The sequence below is a fragment of the Pogona vitticeps genome, chromosome 3 (genome assembly GCF_051106095.1).
Source record: "Pogona vitticeps strain Pit_001003342236 chromosome 3, PviZW2.1, whole genome shotgun sequence".
NCBI lineage: Eukaryota > Metazoa > Chordata > Lepidosauria > Squamata > Agamidae > Pogona > Pogona vitticeps.
The window spans coordinates 106,619,309-106,645,215 of record NC_135785.1 but is presented as its reverse complement, the minus strand read 5'-3'; the positions used below and the strand labels follow the sequence as shown (position 1 = coordinate 106,645,215).

The window sequence follows — 25,907 nt, the reverse complement described above, 5'->3', positions numbered from 1 at the left end:
CGCTAGCAAGGTTATGCTCAAAATACTACAAGGTAGGCTTCAGCAATATGTGGACCGAGAACTCCCAGAAGTACAAGCTGGATTCCGAAGGGGCAGAGGAACTAGAGACCAAATTGCTAACATGCGCTGGATTATGGAGAAAGCCAGAGAGTTCCAGAAAAACATTTACTTCTGCTTCATTGATTATGCAAAAGCCTTTGACTGTGTGGACCACAGCAAACTATGGCAAGTCCTTAAAGAAATGGGCGTGCCTGACCACCTTATCCATCTCCTGAGAAACCTATATGTGGGACAGGAAGCAACAGTTAGAACTGGATATGGAACAACTGATTGGTTCAAAATTGGGAAAGGAGTATGACAAGGCTGTATATTGTCTCCCTGCTTATTTAACTTATATGCAGAGTACATCATGCGGAAGGCTGGACTGGAGGAATCCCAAGCTGGAATTAAGACTGCCGGAAGAAATATCAACAACCTCCGATATGCAGATGATACCACTCTGATGGCAGAAAGCGAGGAGGAACTAAAGAACCTTGTAATGAGGGTGAAAGAGGAGAGTGCAAAAAACGGTCTTAAACTCAACATCAAAAAAAAAACTAAGATCATGGCCACTGGTCCCATCTCATCCTGGCAAATAGAATGGGAAAATATGGAGGCAGTGACAGATTTTACTTTCTTGGGCTCCATGATTACTGCAGATGGTAACAGCAGCCACGAAATTAAAAGACGCCTGCTTCTCAGGAGGAAAGCAACGGCAAAACTTGACAGCATCTTAAAAAGCAGAGATATCACCTTGCCAACAAAAGTCTGAATAGTCAAAGCTATGGTTTTTCCTGTAGTGATGTATGGAAGTGAGAGCTGGACCATAAAGAAAGCTGACCGCCGAAGAATTGATGCCTTTGAATTGTGGTGCTGGAGGAGACTCTTGAGAGTCCCCTGGACTGCAAGGAGAACAAACCTATCAATTCTAAAGGAAATCAACACTGAGTGCTCACTGGAAGGACAGATCCTGAAGCTGAGGCTCCAATACTTTGGCCATCTCATGAGAAGAGAGGACTCCCTGGAAAAGACATTAATGTTGGGAAAGTGTGAAGGCAAGAGGAGAAGGGGATGACAGAGGATGAGATGGTTGGACAGTGTCACCGAAGCAACCAACATGAATCTGACACAACTCCGGGAGGCAGTGGAGGATAGGGGGGCCTGGCATGCTCTGGTCCATGGGGTCACGAAGAGTCGGACACGACTAAACGACTAAACGATGACGAATTAGAAATGACGCACACAATTTTGCATATCTGACATAACAGGTTAAAATGTCTTCTAAAAGTGCTATAAAAGACACAGAACACTTGATTATTCTCCAGTAATAATACTTACAGGACTCTTGTGTCAACTGTCATTTGTAGTACAGGTTGAAGTAGAGAAACCTGAAGTGTCTGTAATATTGTCCTTAGAATGGTGTGACTAAACACCAACTGCGGAACATTAAGGGGGTGGGGGCTAGGTAAGCAAAGCTCAATGGTCAGGGGATCTGAATGGTTCTAGTGGGTGGATATGTTATGTGTCATCTAGTTGCACCGAATTTACGATGACCCTCACAGGGTTTACTAGATATGTCAGATATCTAAGGAGCGTTTTTCAGTGCCACCCTTCCATAACTGAGTGGGGGTTTGAACCTGTATCTCCTCAGCCCTAATCCAACACTCTGTCCACTACACCCCTCTGGCTTTCATTCTGATGGGTGCAGAGAAATTTTCAAATGCTCATTTTTAGCTTTTCCTATTTTCAACACAGAGGTATACTCATGACACAGTTCTGAACTGTTCAAAGGCCCAGGGAGATAGTAATCTCAGCACAGCCAGGTAATGTGATTATGACAACAGTGTCGTCTTTCTTTACTTAACTCTACAAAATGCTTTAGTGCTCCAAGTCTGTGGCTGAATCCTTTTAATTAAAGTTTAGTTCCGGGGCTAAATGAAGTTAGTCCTTTCCTTTGTTTTTTCTTTCTCCTTGCCAACCTTCATTAAAAATCAGCGAGCAATGTACATGAATGCTATCAAGCCAAGTGGAATGCAAACCTTAAAAGGCTCACAGGCCAAACTGTGGGGAAGTCACGTTGCTTCAGATTAAGCGAAATGTGCCTACTTCTGAAGATACTTCTCTCGAATGTACAATGGTAACAAATGCAAGGATGCTATCATGTCAAATGGCATTGAATAGGATGGAATTCTAGGTACCCAACATCTTGACAGAGCAGGGTGAAAACTACTGTGAGACATGATTCTGGTAAAGAGTAGCTAACCAAAGAGGGAATGCTGAAATTAAAGGTATCTTTAAGAAAAGTTATGTTTGGCTGTAATAATAAAAGGGAATATATGTGTACCTCCGTGCCTATTTCCGCCATAGTTGCAGAACAGTAAAATCAAGACACCCTAAGCTTGGCATGGATACTAAAAGAACCCTAGAATTGGGAACCTTGGAATTGTTTTGTTTTAAAACTGATTTATTCTTTCAGTTATCTAAATGTTGCTTGTAGCTTGCAGCGCTGTCTTCAGTTAATAGGTGGGACACCTCAATAACTTTTCCTAGAGACAAAGGTGAAATGAGACCTGGGATATTCTAGTCTCCTAAGCAATTCTTTACAATCATGGTGTATGGATGTGAAAGCTGGACAGTAAAGAAACCTGACAGTTAAAAAAATATATTAGTTTGAAATGTGATGCTGAGGAAGAGTTTTGCAGACACCCTTGACTGTCAGAAAGACAAACAAGGGGGTTCTAGATCAAATCAAGCCTGAACTATCTCTGGAGGCCAACATGATGAAACCTATTTTGGGTACTGTAACATTCAGCTCTGCTCTCACCTGTCCGTCACAGCTGGGCAGTGGAACATCAGCCAATGAGGGGATGGAGGGTGGTGCAGAAGGGGGAGGAGCTGAAATATAAAAGGGGTGTGTGAGGTGTGAGAGAGAGGATTAGATGAGGAGATTGAGAGATTGAGAGATAGTGATGAGCATGTTTGAAGGCCTGTGAGCCAAAATAGTCAGTGAGGAAAAGTCTGTGTGACTTAATGAATGAGAAACAGTGATTTACAACTTGATTATCTACCTGTGATTTACTCATTTTATTTTATTATATCAATAAACAAGTTTTGTTTTGGAAGAAACACTTGTCCTTTTAAAATATTAAATATAAGTGGTGGCAGCAGTTGAAGAAGAGTAGTGAGCACTCCCGGAGGCCTGAGTTGGCAGAGGCTTCAGAGTGGCCCGCTACAGGTACCTTGTGAAAAGACAGGATTCCCTTGAAAATACAATGATGCTGGGAAAGGTGGAAGGCAGCAAGAAAGGAGGGTGACCAAATATGAGATGGATTAAGTCCCTAAAGGAACCCACATATTGAGTTTCCAACAGCTAAGCAGGGCTGTTGAGGGCAGGGCATTTGGGGATCTCTCATTCATAGGGTTGCCATATGTTGGGAGCAACCTGATGGCACATAAAAGCAGCAAATGTTTCTAGGTAGAACTACAAGGTGCTTCTATCTGCAAAGCTCCCCAGAAGAAATTTGTGAAGGAACAGAAAGGGGCTGAGGCAGAAGCAGAAGCAAAGAAGTTCCCAGTGCCTCCTAAATAGGGTAGGAAATATCCCTAGTGAAAGGACAGTAGGAGAGAAGGTGAGAAAGAAAAGCTGAAGGGGTAGAGAGAGGAAACAGCAGACAGAAACAGAGGGTCTGGAGCAGTGGCAGGTGGGAGAGTGCAGGCTTTCTAACCTCTGTGAAGATGGATGTCTCTGCTAGTTCAGTATATGATCTGTGACAGAACTGAGGGTATGAAATATAATTTATTATTTATCATGTAAATCTGATCCTGTCCTTTATCACTTCAACTCTGTTAAGAGGAAAATAGCAGCCACCAGGTGGAAAGTGGGCAAAAGGTGAAGAGAAAAAAAATTGTGAACAAGTGAAGTGTTCAGCACGTCACACCACATGATTGTTTTATGGTACTTCAAATATGCGTGGAGTGATTCTCAACCCTGGCTCCTTGATTAGGATAATTGTACAGCAGCCAGCATTTTCACAGTTATGTTTGTGTCATCCACAACTTGGCATACTATTAAAGCTTCTGCACAACTAAAAAACATGAGTCCTAAATCAACACCATGTTGATCCTCGACTACCTGTCCAACAAAACCTGCTTCCTCTCCCATTCCTTTGCAGCCTTCCCAAAACCATTAGAAAACTAATTTGGGCACAAATTTGGGGGGACAGCAGTAGCACAGAGGGAAATTGTCTCTCCACACTTCTGCTTGTGGAAGAAAGTTTATCAGTAAACCACCCATTTGGGCTCTGGCCGTCATGTGTGAGGGATCATGAGAAACCCACTCACATCCCTTTACATCATGTCACTTCTTTCTTCTCTTGGCTTTCCATGCACACAGCTTTGAAAACTTTAATTTTCTACCTGCTCTGATTTTCCTGACTGGCTACAGTGTACCCAGCATTCTTGCACTCTATAAGGGTTGCGAAGGTAGCTGCTACGTTAGTAGTTCTTCATACCCACCAAAATCAATGGGGCTTTTGTCAAGACTGTATTGCCAATTGATTTTAGTGGAAAAGAATGTAAACATGCTCAGTTCATATCCAGCTGGGTATTTCTCTCAGAGTTAGAACTGCTATTTCTACTCCTCTCATTTTCACTGTCATCTTCCATATTTAATAATGGTACAATAGAAAGAACAGCCATTTTTCAGCTCTCAGCTCAGGGGTCTATTAGCAGAATGGCTTCCCATGATTCCCCCCCCCCCCCCAATTTATGTGTGTACTTACTTAATTCCCAAACTGGCATCAATGGAACCTGAAAGACAAATTTAATATTAGATGTGAAGCATGTTGAGGATAAATAGATGAGCTTAAGAGGACTGTTGAGAACAGGAATCACTAAATACCAGGGGGGAATGTGAATATATGTCCAAATACACACAAACGCACACACTGTTGTTAACGTTAAGAAAGCCCTACCCCCATAAGAATACAAGTCAAAGAGAAGAATCCCATCTATGAATAACACAAAAGAAAAGTTACAGCAGCAGTCACAAGAGGCATAGACGAGGGAAAGAGATGAAATAATTAGGCCAACTAAAAGAATGTATTAGAAACAGCAAGGGTTTAAGATGTCTCTCTGAAGTATTAGTTTTAGCTCTCAAAAGCTGAGCAGTCAATAAAGAGAGTGTGTGTGAGAGAGAACCAATAATTATCAGGTGACATAAAGTTGTGGGAAATGATCAAGAGAGATGTAGTGACTGCTTTTAAAATAGCTTTCATTCATCAGTGCTCATTTAGGTTGATAATTACAGTGTATCCATAATATCGTTCAGGGCAAGTATCTCTTAAATGATTACCAGAAGGTTTTTGTGACAGTGAATAATCGGCTTTCAAAACGGAGTTAGGGTGGGGCCAGAGTACTGAAGCATAAATCTCAGCTCCAGCAGCGTTTTGGAACCAAGGAAATAAGCAGAAATTCTTCAAAATCTAAAGTGAATATGAATCTGAGAAAGGCATGCTTCTTGATTAAAAGACACTTTAACTGTCCCAGCAATAAGTGAGTAAAAATAGGAAATGAAATAAACAGCCGTCATTGCTGAAGCAGAATGTGACACAACTTGATTTCTGAATACTTGCTAATTTGAGGATGGTTCAGGTGAATGGGTTTCAGTACATGATGACCTTCCATTCACATGGATGTTGAGCCTTATTTTTATGGCATCACTCTGGCGCATTGACTGAAGAATCCATTTTGTTCTGACAAAGTCAGTGTGAAAAGTCTGCCAGGAATGCCAGACCCTTGATAGTGACAGAAGTGCTTTCACTTAATTACCTTATGTCTCCGCTCTATTAATTAACTTCTGAGGTATTGCCCCGGGGAGACTTTGTATACATGCAAATATTAAGTTCAGCACTGTAGTCAAGTGATCCATGAAGGTACATCTCTGCTGAGCAATGGAGAGCCCCAGCAGGAATCATGGACCATCCATGGAGGGTTCCCAACCTGACAGCAACTGATGACATAGATTATGCTAGGTTTGGGTTCTGCCCTTACTCTTCCATGTATAATTTTCCAAGCCCTGTATTGCCATTTCTACAGCAACCTCGCCATTCCTTATTCGGAAAAAATCTAATTCCCCTCTACTTTTCTTTAGGAGTATTAGGATTATTAGGATTATAACTAATGTACTAGTCCGTGTGGTAGGAGGTCACTATAGTAAGCAAGCATTTTCGTTCCCTGGAAGACCATTGTGCTACAGCTTATTATATGAATTTATAACAGTCTATAGGTGTTGTGACACATCTGGGGTTTTCATGTATTTACCTGCATAATTAAGAGCCTTCATTCTGACAGCAAATCATGGGACTTTAATGTACTAATCCCCTATTAATTTCCGGGCTTGAAGGAACACTTGAGGATTGACAGTTGTAGGCAGATGAAGGTGGTAATGATTCTAAGAACATCTGCAGACTTTTTCTATATTACAAAGCCTACTTGTAAGTCTTCGGCCTCATCCTCAGTCCACAAGATTCCAGTTCCAGTAACAGAATCCTTGTTTTTAGATTTCCAATATTTAACTAGCGCATCAGAAAAGTTCTCTTGATTTTGAAAGAGGACAGATAATATATTGTATTTTTAACAAAGACAGGCATTGTATTGATAAATAATTAAAGATGAATATCTCTCCCTGTTATTAAGCACCATTGCTATGAGTAACACCAGACAGACGCTGGTGAAGAGTTTAGAGGAACGAAGTAAACAATCCTTCATAGCGAATGCTGCCGGAGAAGATCAAATGCTACTCCTACATGCATATAATCATGGGACACAAACTTATCATTCAGTCTACCTGTGCTAAGGATTACAGTTAACGATTCAGTGGCCATCATCAGTGAATAGTATCAATTACTTTTTTTTGCGAAAAAGAAAATGTTTTTATATTGCTCACCAGGAAAAAATAAAACTGATTTATTTTATTCAAATGTTATGCCTTCAGGCTTTCTGCTTGTGTTTATTTTTGTATTGATTAGCAACTGTTATTCTCTTGCTTACTTGGCTACAGAGCCCTGAATGAGTCTCATTCAAGTCTATGCTTCCTGGCCTTCAATAATGAGGAGCCTGCTTTCTTACCATTTACCCTGGAGTGGGGATGGGCGGGGGAGTCGGAAGGCATTACAAGACAATCAACTTTTTCCCACAGAGTGAATAACAGGTAAACCATGCCATTGTTTGGAGGAGTTTGGGTTAGGTTATTACTCAAAAATAGCATTTGCCTTGCATTCTTTTATTCAGTACAGTCAAAAAGTGCACCAGGAATGTGAGGCAAGAATTTAGAAATGTTATATTTGCATCTTATGGTAAATAAGGTGGTATGGTAAATACTGTGAAGGATTTATGAAATAATAATATAAGAAAAGTTCTTCTGGGTATGAGTAAAAGTTAATATACTTTAGTATTTCATTGCATGCATAATTCAGGAGTACCATTAGTTTCAATTAAACTTCTTTTTAAGGTAGTTCATAGAGTCCTGGGTAGAGATGGGCACAAACCTGAAAAATAGTGATTCATAATGGTTTGCAGTTCATGGTTAGCCATGAACCAACTGAAAAACTGAACCAATTTGTGGCTGGTTTTTCAGTTGATGCCAGGTGGGTGGCCCATCTGCTCTTGTTGTACCGCCACTGCTTTGTTGCCACACCACCGCTGCTGCTACACCACTGCTCCTGCCACCAGTGCCATGACCCCAATGGCACAGCTTCCTTTCCAGAATCCCAGGTGCTGCCATCTGTGCATGTACCTGACCCCCTAGCTGATAGCCCAGATCAGCTGGGAGGTGGACATAGATGCTGAAGGTAGCAACTGGTTTCCCAGCAATGAGCCCAGGTGCTGCCTCTGCACATGCATTTGACACCCAGCTGATTGCCCTGATCAGCTGGGCAGGGGGCACATGTGAAGAGCTAGCAGGCTCAGTTCCTGGAAGGGAAGCCTATCTCCAATGATGGCAGCAGCAGTGGCAGGACCAGGTAGAGAGGCAATGGATGCAATGGAAGGGGACAGGTGGGCATCCATTTTGCCAAATCAAAATGAATCGCCGAGGAGAAAAAAGTTCAGTGCTTTGTTTTGCTTTGGCAAAACGGGATCCCCAAACAGGATGGTGAACCAAACGATGGCCCAGCCCAATTTGTCAGGTTTTCTGGTTTGTACAGTAGTTCAGTTCATGCCCACCTCTAATTCTGCACTCAATTTAGTTCAGTGTATTATCTATATTCAGCTTCTGTACAAAGGTATGTATTCCAAAGCAAAATACAAGTAAACTAAAATAAAACATAATTACAATCCACAATGGAAAATACAGTTATTAAACTACAGTCTTCCCAAAATATAAAACAAGTATTAAATGAATGAAACAAATGAAAACAGATAGCAGTAGAGATTTAAAAGACAGAACAGCAGATTTAAGAACTAACTAGTACTCTTAGATGCAGCCTGAAACCCAAAGCTCCTGAAAACAGATATGGTAGGGTGCCATGGGCGTCCACTAGCAGGAGGTTCCAAAGTCACTACAGTACTGTGAAGACCTTGTTCTGTCTCATGTGTCTGTCTATGACCTCATAGTTGGATGGAACAGACAGTAAAGTCTCAACTGTTTATCATGAAGGCTGACAGATTCATGTGCTAACTGTCTTGTGTGACCATGGATTTTGAGCTACAGAAAAAACTGAGATGAATTTGGTAATTTGAAAAATGCAAAGCAAATTGAAGATCTTGAAAAATTGAAAGGAATTCTTCGGACAGATCTGCAAATTTCCAGTATAATGTTTTAAGAGTTATCTATGGTAAGCAGAGGGAGACAAACAGACATGACCTTACTGGCTTTCATTGGCTTCTTCTTGTAATAAGCAAATCAGATTTATGATCCTCTGCAAACTCCAAGCAGCCATTAGAGCTGCAGAACTGTGGTGGGTGATAAAGTTGTTGTTGTTGTTGTTTGCAATAACTTTGCAAAAAGGACGATTTTATTCATAAATTTAATGGAAAGGTCAAATAAGAGAGAAAGCAACACTGACAGATTTGCCCATGCAAGGAATGCTTTTTGTTATGAAAAGTATTCCCTGTATATTCAACCATACTCATTATAGAGAAATAGGGTTAACTACCTGTGCCCCCTCCCCCAAATTCCTCATCTTTAACAATTGCCTAACAGACTGCTACAATACAATGCCCTCTGTACTGGGATTCACTCTACGTATTGAAGGTCGCTACTGAATATTTTATTTGCTTAATTGTTGACACAATAAATAATTTTTAAATTTAATATGGGAATGTGCATGCCCCCATGCTCTCTATGGGAAGGGGAACGCTGAATGGCTCCACCAGGTTAGTCAGAAGGGAATGTATCTACAGAGTATCATTTCAAACAAACCTTTTATTCTGGAACACTTTCCAGTGTATTTGGTCAGAGAGCATACCTCAAGCTCTCGCTGAATCCTTCTATTTAGGCCCCTCTGAGTGCAGTGCCTAGGGTGGTGGCGTTCACCACCCAGGGCCCCATGCCAGTCTACAATACTGTCTCTAACAGTTCTAGACCCTTAACAGGTCTTCTTCAGATGGCCTGGCTAGACCTCTTCTGAATGCACAGCACCCACTCCAGCTCTCGCAAAAGTTATAGTTGGTGCTGTCTGATCCAGCAGCATACATGTGCCAAGCTAGCTGAAAAGGACTCACTACCTGGTCAAGGACCAAAAGCAGCTCCCTACATTATGCTCCTCTGCACTGTTGGGATTCAGCAATGTTCTAATGCATTTTATGTTGGACAAATAAGTCAACTCTGTGTAAAAGGAAAAAGGAAAAAGACACAAATCTAATATCAGAAATATCAATAATAAAAAGATAGTGGGCCATGCTTCAGTCCCCTGAGACACATGACTGAAAATCAGTAGTAAGCCACAACTAGAGAAGGCCATTGAATCAGCAGAGATTTGGTGAGGTGATTCTTCAGGTTTTGAACACTTTTTTTAAAAAAAAAGATACCACTGGAAGTCTATAGATGCCTGTGGGATGCTTGATTGATACCCCTGGACTAAAGGGCAGGAATCATCATAAGCATACAGAGCGATTTGCTAACCTAAGCTATTATGCCCCTGTACCTCCAACAGTTGAGATGTTGTTAAGATTATCATAAATTTGTCGAGCTGATGCATTTCTATTTTACCATATTCCCCCCACCCATTCTGGGATGTCCTTAATATGTTATGACACAGGTAATACACCATGCATCTGATGAAGTGCACCGAAGTCCACAAAAACATACAGCAAATATAAATTATTTTCTTTATACAGCCAAAGGGCCCTTTGTGTATGCATGTATGCATGCATGCTCTTCCCTTTTTCAAGCATTGGACATGTTACCAGTCTTTTAAAAGTGGCAATAATACAGCAGACTATACATTAATGTTTCCAAGAGTAAAATTTCATACCATGTGAGTCATAGATAGAACTTATTGAGTAGACCAGATAGGCGGGATATAAATCAAATAAATAAATAAATAAATAAATAAATAAATAAATACATAAATACATAAATAAATACATAAATACATAAATAATGAAAAAATGAAAATAGTAGAAAACATGTGTTTCCTCCCCTCCTTTCTTTTCTTACTTCACTTTCATTCAGTCTAACCTAATTGTTTAATCCCTTTTTTGTCTTTAGAAACACCATCATATTTCTTTTCATCATTGGATTATCTATCTGTTACGTTGTAATCACATCCATTAGGAGTCCACTGACCCATTACATTAAGACTAAGTTAGATGATTTACTCTTATTTTTACATTGCTGAACTTGAGTTTGTTCATGGTATGAACATAATAGATATCTTAGTTACTAGAAGGCAGCAAAGGCAGCCTTCTGTCTGCTTCTGTTGTACTTGGATGTTCTCCTCTGTTGGAGGACAGAGATGTAGGTAGGTACTGCACAGACTCTTCTGGGACACGTATAGAGCATCTCCTATGTGTTCGGATCAAGACATGTTACTGCCTGAAACCAAAGACAAGATGGACCCTGCTTGCCTTTCCAGATACAGAAGGTATGTAGACTGATTGAAAATTTTCTTAAATCTTTGCAGTGAGATAACATCCTCTATCACAGTGGATGTGATAGGCTAGTTGTGCCATATGATCAATAGAAAAAACGTGAATCAGCCTACTCCAAAACCTATGGCATTTCCTACATTTTTTTGCTAATGTGGTCATTCCTTTACAACACTATAACAAAATCCTCTATTCTTGGAACATTTTGGTCTAGTTCCATCTTCTGTAGCCCCAGAAATTGCTCATTGATCCTTTGTTTTATTCTTTCAGGAGATCTGTTTTCCTTCAGGGCTTGCCCTATAACTCTGATATTGCTAGTGTATTTTCAGTATACAAGTAAATAAAACATACATACATACATACATACATACATACATACATACATACATACATACATACATACATACATACATACATACATACATACATACATACATACATACATACATACACACACATACACACACACACACACACACAGACAGACTGACATGACATGACATGACATGTGTATATGGGGGAATATGTGCATAAAAACAGACCAGATCAGAGATGTTTTCTGGTTCTAAGTGACCATGGAGCAGACTAAAGAGCTTTTGGTAAGCCACTAGTGGAGCAACACTCCCATGGATCTTTCATTTCTGTCCTTTGTAGATTCACATTCTAGAAATTAATGTTTTCTTTCTTACCTGACCTAGCTAGTTCATTAAACTATTTACCACTACAATTGTGTGTTTGTGTGTGTGTGTGTGTGTGTGTGTGTGTGTGTGTGTGTGTGTGTGAGAGAGAGAGAGAGAGAGAGAGAGGATGAATGTCTTCTTTCCTCTTGTATACACTTTTATTGGCTTTATTTACAGTCATTCCCTAATTCTTGGGCACTGCTGACTGTTGGCTTGCATTCATTTTGTTTTGCACAGTCACTAGAAAAATATCAGATTACACAGGGAAATCCTTTAGAAATGCTTTGTCTCTTTGTTTTTTAAAAGGAAATAGTGACTATATAGGTCTCATGTTGATTGTAACAAATCTCCAGATATCCGGAAATTATGAATTTTTAAAATTCCAAATTCTTCATGCAAATTTTGGAATTCTGAATCTGAATGTTGGTGTGAGTGTGCGTCTCTACAAACAACTCACCAGTGCTTCAGATTCTGAAACAAACCAACAATCATCATACTTCTGGATAGTTTCTGCAGTTTGCATAGTTCATAAGGATTGTACAATTTTTCACTCAATAATAGAATTTTCCATGAAACTTCATCCCAGCAAAAGTAAGAAAACTGTCAAGAATACCAGAAGATTCTTTGCCACTGTAGCTGACAAGAATAATAATGGCAGTTCCTCATCCTTCTGGATGAGGATGAAAAAAGTGAGAGTAGAACATAAATTAAATAGTTAAGAATTTGCTGTGCTGCCATGACACCCAAAATCTGTTGCATGAAGCAGCTGCTTCAGGCTGCCAATTGGTTAGCGTAACCGTTTGACTTGGACAAAAAGGCAGAAAGATACTGTGGAGATACTGTTGGGTTTTATGCATTTAGCTTGATTGTTGTCGTCAAGTTCTTCCTTCCTTGAAAACACAAATTTTGAGACAATTTAGGAGACTCATAAAAATTCAATATGTGACTTTAAAGCAGATTGGGCAGCCCCACTATCTCATTTTGCATTTCAATCTAGCAATTTCTTGCATAAATGATGCTTGAATTGTGTAATAAATCTGAGCATTCCAAGTTGAATATGTTTGTGTAACAAGCCAGATAACAGTGCATTGAGTCTATGTGGTATAGTAGATAGAGTGATGGGCTAGAACTTAGGCTATGTGATTTCAAATTCCTGTCTGGCTATCAAAAATCATGGGGAGGGGGGATTGTAAAACTCTCCCTGAACAACTCATGTATCTTGAAACCCTTACTAAGATTGCCTAAAATTGGTGATGACATAACATAGTGCAACAAGTGCACTAATGACATATCTAGCTCAATCACTGCCACATTTCAGGGAAGACTCTTTACCTGGTTTGGCTTCACTGTAGATGAAGTGGAGGGTGAGTGACTGACTTCTAAGAGGAATCAAATGTAGTAGTACAATTCTATGTAGGATGTTGAAGACACTAAGAATACATCTAAAGTGAGTATGGGAAAAGTTGTGCCTCTCCAAGTGTTGTTGGACCACAACACCTGTAATCTTTCAACAGTATCTAGACTAGCTAGGGCTATTGGGAGATGCAGTCCAACAACATCTGGAGAACCATATGTGGCCCAGCCTTGATCTCAATTGCCTCACAATCTCCATAGCCAAATCAAAAGGAGCAAGTCCTCCAAGTGCCATCTGAATCACTATCTCTGTCTAGAGCAGTGGTTCCCAACTTTGGGTCCCCAGACGTTCTTGGACTGCAACTCCCAGAATCCTTCACCACTGGCAAGGGCTGCTGGGAGTTGCAGTTCAAGAACATCTGGGGTCCCAATACTAGGTGATACTAGTATAAAAGGAGATATTAAGTTCCATGACTCTTATCCCAGAATAAAAACCAAAATGGGTTTTGGAACAGGTTGAAGAATGATGACATCAGAGTATGGGATGGATTGAGGGTAACCACTCTTTAGTTGGTTTCTACCTCTTGACATTATCCAGCTGCTCACAAATATGTTATCTGTCTGTAATATAAATATCCATCTATTTGCCTTATTCTGAACATAGAAAACTATTCTTCTTGACATGAAATGTGGATCTCTTTGTAGGAAAATCTGAATACATGCTGGTGTGTATGCATGCCGGCAATGAATTCTTTGAATGTAGATAAGCTACATTCCTTTTTTTCTTTCCCTCCAGGATGATAGCAAACAAAATAAGGTCTTACTTGCACATTCATGTCAGCCTGGTGGCATCTGTAGCGATGATTCAGTCTCAGCATATTGGTCCCCTCACAGCCTTCTGTGCTATAAGTAGGTGCCCCTCCGGGATGCTCTTCGTGCCCAGCTTTGAATTTCATTCCATCTCATCATCATGCGTGGCCATAAATTAGATGGGAACATACTGCTTTGTGTCATTTCTGTCTTCCCAGTTTTAATTAGCTGAGTGCCAGTCTCCAGTAAAACACTCAGAAGTAACGTTCAAAAATCCATCTGCAAAGATCTTGTCTGCATGAGCAGGGAGAGAAATGAGAGGGGTCAATCGCTTACTCCTCTTTGAGCCAGTATCTCAGAAGGAGGGAGGAGTCCCTCTAACTTAATCTAGTCTCGCAAATGGGTGATTTAGCACAAACAAATCTAGCTGTACATACTGTATATGTGCCAAAATATTTACCCCAATCCATTTGCACACCTTTTTGTGAAGCAAAAACCAGCTTTGTGTAATCTATATCAGGTCTCAGAGGCAGAGCTGGCTTGTAGACCCTCCAGGAGAGGTTCCTCAGGAGAGGCTGAGAGAGAAAAGGTATGCACAATGTTCAGATTACGAAACTGGAATGCATTCAGATGTTTCCCCATAATTAGATTGCACATTTTGTGTTCGTTATGGAATCAGGTGGAGATGGGAATGTACCATCAGTTCAGTGGTTCTTGCCAGTTTGTTTTTCAGATGAACAGGTGTTCAGTAGGTCCCAGAAACACCTCCTCTGGTGGGTGTCCAGCACCTGAAAGAGGAGGAGCAGGAAAGCTGGGACATTGTCTCTGAATGGGCACCCACTGGAGGAAGTGGGCTGGAAAGCGCCAAACACCTGTTTGGCCAAAAAGAAAAAAATGAACTGGCATGAACTGCTGAACAGGTGGTTTGTGCCCATCAATAGGCCACACTATTGCACTGTGAGAAATTGATCCAAATCTTGTTTCATCTGTAGCAGCCCTGGGAATACATGCTTTTCCAGGTTTAAGTTCAATGGTTCCAAAGTGATACATGTGTCTTTCTCCTATAGACTGGGGAATGTGCATCCTTTCAGTTGTTGTTGGGATTCATCAGCCTTCATCTCCTACAGTTAGCAACCAATTCCCTAGCCAGCATAGGCTGCTGTGAAGGATCACTGGAGCTAGAGTCCAAAACCATATGGAGGGCCACATATTCTCCACTACAGTTATAACTGGATTCTATACTGGACTGGCAACATGGAAGATTAGCTAGCATGGGGTATACAGCATCTGGGATACATGAGGTCTCTTTGTTTCTCTGGTTTAATGCCAATACGCTCAAAGTCTTGTGAACAGAACAAAGCATGCTAAATGTAGGATCCAGCAGCAACAATTAGTATTTTCTATAACAAACAGTTGACGTTCACCACAGAAGTAAGCACCTCTTCTATATATGTGACATGCCTATTATTTATTTTGTTCTTGAGTTTTTGGCTGCCTTTATGCAGTTTCAAAATGTGTCAATGGACATGACAGTTTCCATGCAAACAAAATATTTTAATTGGTTTTGATTTCTGCAAAGAATAAATGTTTAAGTGTAGGAAGTCAAGCACACGAGAGATTCTTATCGTCTTGTGTTCAAAGGTTCTGAACGTCTTTAGAATGATGTGTTGAATAATAAGAATACTGTGATCAGATCTTGCCAAAGTTCAAAGCTCTTAATGGCTGGCACTGAAAAAACTTGACATCGTTCTTGTTTCTAATGCATGTAGGAGGATGTAAAACAATCAGATTTGTCCATTCTGGCAGAAGGCTTTATGAATTTGACTCTTGATTTAAATGCCTGTGTTTCTGCCATGTTTGGTTGTTCCCACTACTTCTTGTATATACTGTATAATCTTTTACTAAGTTTTAACAATTACATGGCAAGTAGTTACAATGCAGTTCTTTCCATACTGAGAATAGCTGCATCTATTGAATCTGGGCCATACAGATGGTTGAGAATCTTATTTTAGTTTAGGGTGGTTTTTTTGTAAGAACTTAGCAAAATTTGCTAACTTCTGAAAACAATAACAACATTGACTGTATATAGTACTATAGCGGTTGGCCACATTTTCCCAGGGCTACCAAGAGATCTATTGCTGCCTGAGGTGATACAGAAATGGTGCCTAAGTAAGGAACAATTTGCTGCCCTTCTGCGACCCCAAAATCCGGTGCCTGAGGCAGGTGTCTCGCTTTATCGGCAGGAAAGCCTAGCCTACATTTTTTCTCCTTTGTTTCTTTGTCTTTACACACTTCAGTGTCGTTGACTTGCATTGGCTATAAGGTGCCATGGGGTTTTGTCACTGATTGCCAGCATGTCACATTGCACACAAGGTCACATGAGCCTTGCAGCCATCAAGTTTAAGGAACAAACAAGTGGCCAAGTTAGGTTAAAGGATAGGGGTTGCAGTGGGGAGGGGGAGAGGGAGAAGAAGAAGAAATAGTTTTATGTCCAGAGGAACAAAATGATTCTGAATAGCAGAATAACACTGCAGATGTCTGGTGATGCAATATTTGGACAGCTGCTTGAATGCAAAATTGGATTACCTTCGAAGTAAAGAAAAATCAGAACATTTGGAGCACAGTTTTGCAGCCCAGGTGGCTACATCCACTCCATCATCCCAACTAAGTGGATCCTTTTAATCAGTGGAACTTGTAAAGACAACATTTACATGGGTTCAATGAGTGCAGGCTAGTCTACTGGCACAATTTGAAGTAGCCCATAAGAAGTGCTAATTAGGGGAGACATATTGAAATGAATGAAACTTAGTTACAGGAAATTTAAGAGTTATTGTCTTCAAGTTATAACTCACACTGATTCTGGCCCCATCCTCAAAGCTGAGGCTACTATAATTGCATTCAGATCAACTGGCATTCTGTTATCTTTCCCAGCATGTCTTCTATGCCTGGTCTTCTGAGTACTGTACTTACATTTTTGGTTTTATGATTTGATTATGTGTTGCCATAATCAATCCTTCAACATGTGTGGTGGTGGTAAACACAGAATCACATATACTTTTGGAGTATTTTTTTGATAAATGTTCATCAATTCTGTCTTCCTTGAGGCTTGTCGAATAGTGGCAGTGTGTTTCCTTCTGATTCCAAGAAACAATCTTCTTTGAAATTGTTTCAGAATATATTGCTTTCTCTAATTTACCCAAATCTAGAGGGGAGTCACTTTTATCTGCTCTTATGGCTGCTGGCCAAATAGAATAATCTGTGCCCTGGAAGTAGTTGTGCATAGTTTATATTTTTAAAACATATGATTCACCTAAAACTAAAACATGTAAACACCACTGCATATCTTAGGCTGCTTTCATTACATAGGCACAGATATTAACATTTTGCTAACATGTTGTTATATATGTACAGCTGGAACATACTAAACACTGAAATAAAATTTATGGAGTTTTCTCAAGTGTTTAATGTCAACTAGAAAACATCTTCTCCCGTGACAAAAAAAAGCCAGGCTGTCATTTCAGCAGTATTTCAGGGACAGAGTTCAGATTTGCCCATCTCTGGTACTCTTAGTAGTAAACAGTTAGCCAGACCAGTAGCACACACTGCTTCAAAGCAAGCAGAGACAAGCAACTCAGCAGATCAGTGGCGATCAGCTGAACTGGAATTTATTTCTCTTGTGAAACTCACCAAATTCAACCCAAAGCAATAGGTTACTTTGGTGGAGGTGTCCCCCACTGCACTTTATCATCATATGATATAAATAAGTGACTGCATGAAGCCTGCATTGTATAGCCTCTGTGATTGCATTTCCTTAGCACTGGTCACTGTGAGTGCACATGATGTATGACCAGGGGAGAAACAGGTCTGTGTGATGTGATGGTCAAAATTCTTGCTGAGGACTTGGGAGACCTGAACTCAAATCCCCTTTTTTGCCATGAAACATATTGTGTGACCTTGGGTCATTTACGGTCTCCTAACCTGATCTACTTCACAAGGTTGTTGTGAGGATAAGATGGGGAGGAAAAGATCCATGTGGGGTTGGGGTGGGAAAGCTCTTAGAGTCCGGACCGGGCCGGATAAAAAGGCAAGGCAGGCTGGATGTGGCCCGCAGGCCATAGTTTGGAGACCCCTAATGTAGTGAAATGATTAGAGTGCTAAATTGAAACTTGAGAGATCTAGGCCCAAGTGCCACTGAGCCATGGAACTCACTGGGTAGCCATGGGCCAACCATTTCCCCTCAACCTGATGAGTTTCATGAAATTGTTTTGAGAATGCAGTAGCAAAGAGGACAGCTGCATTTGTTGTCATGAGCTCAGAAAAGGGAAACTGGGCTTCTCTGAAGCCCCCAAGGCATTTGTAGTAACAGTCTCTATTTGACCTCTGTCTCAGTGTTCTTTCACTACTGACCCCTATAGCTCTTTAATTCCTAAGGATGCGAATCTTCCTTTTTTCATTCTTGCTGGTGGTGAGAATACATATTCTATACAAAATACAGCAAATTTTGCATATGTTGCTGATGACAAAAAGAACATTAAAAAAATCCTTCAGGAATGAAAAAGCTCAGAGGGTTTGACCATTTTTTCAATAGGATGTCTCAGTAAGTTGAGACATGCCTTTGGTTGAGGATGAGAATATTCACCATATCTCTACTTCTTCCCTCATGTATCTTGAGCGTTATTACATCCAATTCTTCTAGAACTTGCTAGTGTTTGTGCGGGACTTATGTAACCTCCTGTGGCTTATTGTGACTAAATGATGAGGTGCAGAGCACATCACAGTCACATGCCTGGTGACACACCTGATTGTCCAACCTAGATGTGCCCTGGCTTCTCAACAATTGGCTGTGGCAAATAAGACAAACTTTACATGAACACCAATAGAATTCTAGTTGTTATAAGTATCACTATCTGCAAGTAGGGATATGGTCAACAAGAAAAGCACCGCCACTGAATCAAAAAGGTCTGGTTCACAAAATCCTATATATCACCTGGATGATAGAAAATAGCTTGCACGTGATAAGTGGTTCACAACACAAGGTATTTCTCCATCTGCTGGCAGTCTAAGCTAAGAGGACCAGGGTCAGTGGTGGCTGGTATTCATTTGGACTGGTAGGGCAGGGCTGGTCACTGTGCGACTCTGGAAGGTGAAGCTGGTCAGTAGTTAGTGTGTGCAGCCAACTAGTTCCCATTCTGCTTTCCTTGCAATTTCACTGCTGTATGATTGCTTAACGTTTAAAATCTATGTGAAGGGGAGGGCAGCCTCTTTTATTTCCACATGATCATAATTTTTGCCAAACTGAGGAAAATTGACATCTTTTATCATTTGTAGCTACCCCTATTCTCCAGGTAAGCTACAGTGCCAGGATGGGAGATGATGACACTTAGTGATAGTGATTACATTTTATTTTTTTCTTCCTAGATAGCACCAATTCATGACTAGCACCAAGCACACAGAGAAAGATGGACAAATTTAGAACATGGGCAGGCAAAATGTGAGATTTCAAGGCTGTACTTACAGCCTCCAGCCCTCTTCCAGATCCCTGGAATCATCATCATCATCATCATCATCATCATCATCATCATCATCATCATCACCATCACCATCATCATCATCATCCTGCAGTTCTTGGAAGCCTTTGTGGTTGGCCAGTTGTCTTGGGCTCCCCTTCACCACTGAACACTCAAAACTACTAATGGCCTTCTAGACATTTCTGAATTACCGTATTTTATTTTGCCTTTTGAACCTCTATAGTCAGTCTTTGTGGTCTCCAGAGGGTCCTGGGGGTGGCAAATTAACCCCACTAAAGTTACTTCAGTCATTCCTTATAAATGCTCATAATGAAACTCCATGTTAGAGGATAATGCTCGAGCAGATCCATTCACATGTCTTTCTTTCTTGCTCTATCCCTTTTAATCTCTCTCTCTCTTTCTCTCTCTCTCTCTCTCTCTCTCACACACACACATACACCACAATCAAACACATAACTTGGAAATTATTATTATTAATAATAATTTAATAATACTTTAATACATTATTATTAAATTAAAAATTATTTTATAACAGTCAGTCACAATTATAAAAACATTATTTTGTATTACATAATAAATACCCAACCCTAAGTATCTGTTAAATATTGGCAAAGTATATTTGCTGTTCCTAATATTGCTGTTTTGTAGCTCTGATGGTTTTATTTCTGAGATCTGCAACTGCTTATAGTACTGTGTGAAATTCCTTGATATTCTTCCCAAAGCCCCAATGATGACGGGGACCACTGAAGTGTGTTTCGTCCACAAGTGAGATGTTTTGATTGCCAGATCTCTGTATTTTGTTAGTTTTTCCAGTTCTTTATTTTCAACTTTGGCAACCCTTGGAATTGCAATGTCAGTGATCCAGACATTACTTCATTCTATTACTGCACTTTCTGGTGTGCTGTGTTCAAGGTGTCTATCAGTTTGGATCTGGAAATTCCACAAGATCTTGACTTTGCCATTTTCTGACACCTTCTCTACCTATTGTTCCCATGGAGGCTGGCAAGTTACATTTTTTGCATAATGACCAGTGCACTATTTTTGTCACTCTATTATGTCTAATGTTGTAATCTGTTGGTGCAATCTTTGGATCTTCACAGATGAGGAGTGGCACAATTTCATCTTTTTCTTGGCAGAGTCAACATTTACTGTTAGCACTACTTCTTTGAATCTTAGTTTTCATCACATTGGTTTGGAGTGCTTGTTCTTTGTCACCAGATGCCCAGGAGCTATAGCTTTTTATGTGGTCCTTGTTCATCCAGGCAAGGACTGATTTGGTGTAAATTTCTATTTGTTTCCTCTCATCATAATTGATGGTTGGCAGACACAGTTCTTCTGGCTTCTCAGCTGAGACCTGTCTGGCTTGGGAGACCCTTCTGGTAGCGACACTATCACTAGCATAGCTCTCAACCTCACAGAATAACACAAGCCCCTCCACCTCAACAAGGCCTGTGCTCATGGAGAGGCTTGCTGCTGTTGCTGTTGTTCTTTGGACTACACCTGCTAGAATCCCTCATCCAATGCCATGTAGACTGGGGGATTCTGGGTGTTTTAGTCACATAAACAAAAATTCCTTTCTCAAGGTTTGTGCACTAGCATGCATACACATTAAAGATAAACACTTATACGACAGACCGTAAGGATGTCTCCCACATATCTCCATTCCAAAAACTTGTCTTAAAAAGAAAACTGTATCCCAAGTTCCCAGCAAGTTTACTGTATACCACAAAAAACACAGATTCTGTCACACATAAAACTCTCCCCAAACTCCAAACCAAACCAAATAAAATAAAATAAAAAGGTTACTCTTCAAGGCAGCTTTCCTCTTGTCCACACCCAGAACTTCACAGATAAAACAAATCAAATCAAATGTTTTCCAGAATGGAGCTGCAGCAGAAGGATTCCCTCAGACATAAGGAAAATTGAGACAAAGCAGCAGCCTACCTGTTGTTTTATGGCAATCCACCTGCCCAGGGGTGACTATACAGTGGTGCCTCGCTTAGCGAGTGCACCGTATAGCGATGTTTCCGTATAGCGATCCCTTTTTCGGGATCGCTATACGGAAACTCCCCCAATCTTCGCAATGGGGAAAACCCGCATTGCGAAGATCGGGTATTGCGGCAGCCATTTTGGAGCCGCCGAACATCTGATCGGCGGTTCCAAAATGGCCGCCGGAAGCCCGGAAATGGCTGCCAGCAGCCGTTTTCGCGCCGTGCCCTCGCTTAGCGAAGGCGCGAAAATGGCTGCCAGCACCTGGAATCTCGCTGAACGGGTAAGTAACAAACGTATTGGAACGCATTAAACGAAGTTTAATGCGTTCCAATACGTTTCCCCTACCCGCTTAGCGATGATTCCGTATAGCGAGGGTTAATCCGGAACGGATTAACCTCGCTATACGGGGCACCACTGTACTTGCTCATTGGCTTGGGACAGAAACCTGTCTTAGTCAGTTTTCCATATGAGTCCATTTATCGGGCTTGTCATCCTTCCCCTGTTGCTCCTCCCTTCTCCTTTGTTTCTTTAGGGGCTGAGAAAATTTGGCTCTTGAACTCTTCTGTGCCAAGAAACGGTGGTGATGCCCAAAGTAGTAGATTCTCAGTTTCATCATTTCCCCCTCCAGATATAATTTAGGCTTGATTTCATCTAGGATACACTTGTTTGTCGTTCTGGCCATCCAGGGTATCCACAAAGTTCTCGTCTAGCACCACATTTCAAACAAATCAATTTTCTTCCTGTCAGCTATCTACTGTTCAGCTTTCACACCCATACATAGTAATTGGAAATATGATGCTATGAATGTTCCTGGCCTTTGTCTTCAGTGACACATTCTTACACTTGATGATCTTTTCTACTTCTTTCATTGCTACTCTTTTGAGTCTCAATTGTCTTCTGATTTCTTGGCTGCAGTCTCTATTTGGATTTATGACTGAACCAAGGTATACAAAATCTCTAACCACTTCAATTTCTTCACTATCAACGTCAAAGCTGCATATTTCCTCTGTACTCTTGATTTTTGTCTTCTTTGTGTTCTTTCATTTTCACTGAAAATTATTTTAACTCATTGCTGCTTCCTGCCAGTAAAATGGCGTTATCAGCATATCTTAAAGCATTGATGTTTATCCACCAATTTTCACTCCTACTCCATTTGAATCCAGTGCAGCTTCAGCTTTCTGTATACATTCTATGTACAGATTGAACAGATAAGGGCATAAAATCACCCTTCTCTGTCCTGTCTGCCTGTAGGAAACCATTATATTATATTATATTATATTATATTATATTATATTATATTATATTATATTATATTATATTATATTATTCCATCCTATCAGTAGCTTCTGTCCACAATACAAGTTATGCATCAAGCAATCAAGTGCTGAGACACATGTATTTCTTTCAGAACCATCCACAGTTTCCATGATCCACCTGGAAACTGGATTTAGACAACTTTAATTTCTCCAGTTGGATATGCTACTATAGCATCAATTACATTTCAAGTACCAGTATCAGACAGATGTCATAGCAGACAAGGTGGCAAAAATGCATATGACAAGTTGTATTCCAGAGAAACTTAAAACAACAACCACTTGATGACAGGAGAGAAGCTAGAGTAATATCCGTTTTGATATTATGAGGCTATTATGAACCTCAGTGAATGTAGCACATAAAGCTGTTGCATTGTCTGGTATTTTCAAAATAGTTAACACTGCAGGCTTGAGAGAAAATAAATAGACAATCTTAGTTCCTTTGCAACTAAAATATCAGCTAGCAATTTAATTTTCAGCATGTTTGGTGTATGTTTGAAATCTTTCATAACACTTAAAAACCATGCCCCCAAATGTGTATAAAAGCTCTCGTAATCTTCCAAACTGTGTATCCCATAAATTTTAAATTAGGTTAAACACACACAAAGGTATCAATTCTGCATAGGTTTGACACCCTCGTGTGTCAGTGTTTCTGCAGTAAGGATCAGATCAAGTTCATTATATGTCCCCCTACAAATCAAATCATCAGAGGCATGCATTTTCTTGTCAGTATAAACTATTTAGATCATTTGTGATGTAGAAATGAGACAGGGCAAATGTGTTCTGAATACAAAGCTATCAGTCTTATCACTCCAAAAAAGTAGGATTTTTAATTCAGAAAAGCATATGGAAAAAAAAGGGAAAACAGGGTTCATTCCAGTATCTACTCTCTGTACTGGTGGAAAAGTAAAAGGGGTGCATCAGAGTGTCCATGTTCTGAGTTGCCAGGGGTTGTGGTAATTTATGGGTTTCGTAAATTATAGCTTCAACATATCTTTCAACTGAAGGTTTTTATCTTTGGAGAATTGCCCAGCTTTTTCAAGTGTGTGAGTAGAGGCTGGCACTAGCATGTTACAGTCAATTAAATTATCAGACATCTTGGACCTTTGCTAAGGGGAGCAGGGCGTTTAGTTCAATGTGTTTTTAAAAGGTAAGTGGTTGGCATAAATCTGGCCTTTTGCATCAACTCTTCTCCAGTGATATGTTAGCATGAGCATTAGTCAACGACTGGAGGATGCAGGGAATAAAAGCTGTTGCCAGGTGACAGGGTTGGCAATGAAGTGAATAATTAAAGAAAGTTGTGCTGGCTGCTGACAAGGGAAAGTGAAGCTCACCACCCAGCCCTTTGTGAATACTGCCAAGCAAGTTCTTAAGCGGCATGTGAGATTAATAGTCTCAGAAAAATATCCTACCTCCATTTTTTAAAATGATTATGATCCATATCACTAATATGTGACATTTATTTGTATTCATAAAATCTGTGGACTTCCAAAAATTGTAGAAATATCTGAAATCTTTGTGAAGGAAAGACCAAAAAGAAACCTAAGAGAACATAATTTCAAACGATCTCCTCTTCTACTTTACAAATAGTTTCTATCTCAAATTTTCATTCCTCCAAACATTATGAGTCCTGAAAATTTAGTTCTACAAATGCAGGAATGTTTTGCCAAAGTTGAGATACATATTTTCCAAATTGTGCTTTGTATGAGCACATTAAGGTCCGTTTAATTTACAATGGAAAAAGAGAAATTGCTACCAGCCCAATTAAAGCAAAGACAGATGAATTGAGAAACTTAAACATGTTATTGGCTTAATTCTTTAATATGTTTATTGGTGTAATTAAAAATGTGGCTGGAGTGGTGGACCTGGCTTTGGGAGACTGATGTTCTTGACTCAAGTTCCACAGAGCCATGAAAGTCATTGGGTGACCTTGGGCTAGTCCCTCACTCTCAGCCTGGCCTACTTTACAAGGTTGCTGTGAGGGTAGAGAAGAAGAGAGCCACATACACTGCCTTGAGATCACTGGAGGAAAGATGGATATAAATTAATGGCGTACAAAAGTATCACTCCTGCGCTGTACCCAAATTAAGAGCATATAGATCAGGGCCAAGCCACCCTATTCCTTTCAGGAGATGTTCCACAAGTAATCTCCCTTGGAGTGACCCTTTCATCTATCAGAGAATCACTCCAGCCCAGCTCCCAAAAGTAGAAGCCCTACATTAGGGGTGAAAAAGTTCAGCTTGGGTATGGATTGAGTTTGGGTGGGAATGCATCGCTCCAAGTGTTGTGCAGTTGTCAGGAAACAAGGAAACAGATTGCACTGGCCCACTCCACAAGTATTTGAAGTTGCAGTCTATTATCCGAAGTGATCACACACTCAGTCTTCCACTCACGGAGCTGCAAGTTAACCCTGTCTCTTGAAGAGGCAGGTCCGGCATACCATCAAGTATTGTTCATAAATCTGCCCCCTGGTATTCTGTGCAAAGTTTATCCTGGGAAACATATTCCAGGATCAGATGTCTTACTCAAAGAGGGAGTATAGAAAGCTGCAGTTTGTCACCCCACAATAGTCACTGTACATTGTCCTCTTGAGTAAAATGCACAGAGACCTCAAGCTTTCAGAATGTGGTAGAACTGAGAGAGAGAAGTACAGCATCAGTGAATAATAGCTATCGGATAAAGATTGCCAGAAAGAAAAACAGCAAAAAGAACCTCCACCATTAATTTGTTTGGGGGGGGGGAGAACATGGAAACCTGTAGTCAAGCATAACTGTATAGTAGTTAGAGCCAGCATATAATTTTGACACAAAGTTATTTTTTTCTCCAAAGTTAAAAATGCCACGCCTTTCAGATATTTGGTATGCAAGTTAATCATTGAAGGTCTTCTCCATGGCATTTCATTGATTTCATTAATGAGATCCCATCAATGACATTTGGTTGCTGTACATCTGTCATTGCTGTAGGCTCGGGCTGATGGTTTACTGAAAGATACAGTTTTACCTGATATAAACTGGCATGGAAGGTGATTGTATCTTGACTTGGGTTTATGAGTGATAGGTGTCATTCACTACCTCACTTCAGGTAGCAAAATATCTTGGGAT

The 25,907-nt window shown here is 40.3% G+C and overlaps 1 long non-coding RNA gene across 1 annotated transcript in view; it reads left to right on the top strand.

Annotated features, from left to right (window-relative positions):
* The window catches only part of LOC144588346 (uncharacterized), a 497,164-nt gene that overhangs the window by 342,254 nt on the left and 129,003 nt on the right, over positions 1 to 25,907 (top strand). The window lies entirely within an intron of this gene.